The sequence below is a fragment of the Leucoraja erinacea genome, chromosome 10 (genome assembly GCF_028641065.1).
Source record: "Leucoraja erinacea ecotype New England chromosome 10, Leri_hhj_1, whole genome shotgun sequence".
NCBI classification, from domain to species: domain Eukaryota; kingdom Metazoa; phylum Chordata; class Chondrichthyes; order Rajiformes; family Rajidae; genus Leucoraja; species Leucoraja erinaceus.
Genome location: NC_073386.1, coordinates 7,730,214 through 7,731,365, shown reverse-complemented (window position 1 = coordinate 7,731,365; position 1,152 = coordinate 7,730,214). Strand labels below are relative to the sequence as shown.

At 39.5% G+C, this 1,152-nt stretch overlaps 1 non-coding gene across 1 annotated transcript; it reads left to right on the top strand.

Moving 5' to 3' along the window:
• The first annotated feature begins 658 nt into the window (after positions 1-658).
• On the top strand, positions 659-744 carry trnar-ucu (transfer RNA arginine (anticodon UCU)). The gene is given in 2 exon segments: positions 659-695; positions 709-744. It is a non-coding gene; the product is annotated as a tRNA-Arg (tRNA).
• Positions 745-1,152: the final 408 nt, after the last annotated feature.

Sequence of the window (1,152 nt, the reverse complement as noted above, 5' to 3'; positions counted from 1 at the left end):
AACAAGTTACTTTCTTGTTCTTTGCTTTCCTAATCACCTGTCTGACAGCAGACGTTAGCCGACATGCCTCATCTTCTATGAAATTTCCAATTGTTTCAAGCAGCTAATGACGATGAATTCTCAGCTACTTAAACATTCCAGATCTATTTGCAGAAGAATCAAATCTTTAACAATTGCCGATTGGACTTGAAAGAAATTGATTGTCATGTGTTTAATTGAACAAATCTCTCCGTTTGTGTTGATTCAAGGATTGGTTCCTCCTCTCCAAACTCCTGAGTAACAGATGTATTTTAACTGACCCTGCAATGTGATAAAACGAGTTTGTTACACAAATCTGAAATGCTTACTTTAAAATAACAGCTGTTTATTGCACGGTGACTGAATTCACAAGAATGATCATTTTTAGCTTTGTTAAGTTTTGAAATATTTCCCTCATTAAAATAACTTTAAGTACATATAAATGTCATCATTAGTAAAATAATTGTGTGAGTGGATTAAACAAAACTGGTAACATTCAGCACATTGCAGTGGAGTCATAGAGAGATACAATACATAAATAGGCCCTTCGGTCCACCTAGTCCCTGCCATCCCTCGACTGCCCATTTATATCAATCCTATATTAGTCCCTTTTTCTATTTCTATTCTATTCTATAAAGGTGGCTCCGTGGCGCAATGGATAGCGCGTTGGACTTCTAGTGGGCTGAAGGCATTCAAAGGTTCCGGGTTCGAGTCCCGGCAGAGTCGTTCATTTACAGAGTTGACGTGGATAAGCTTTTCCCACTGAGAGTAGGGAAGATTCAAACAAGGGGACATGACTTGAGAATTAAGGGGCAGAAGTTTAGGGGTAACATGAGGGGGAACTTCTTTACTCAGAGAGTGGTGGCTGTGTGGAATGAGCTTCCAGTGAAGGTGGTGGAGGCAGGTTCGTTTTTATCATTTAAAAATAAATTGGATAGTTATATGGACGGGAAAGGTATGGAGGGTTATGGTCTGAACGCAGGTGTATGGGACTAGGGGAGAATACGTGTTCGGCATGGACTAGAAGGGTCGAGATGGCCTGTTTCCGTGCTGTAATTGTTATATGGTTATATGGTTATATTTGTTGTTAGTTTAGTTTATTGTGATGTGTACTGAGGTACAGTGAAAAGCCTT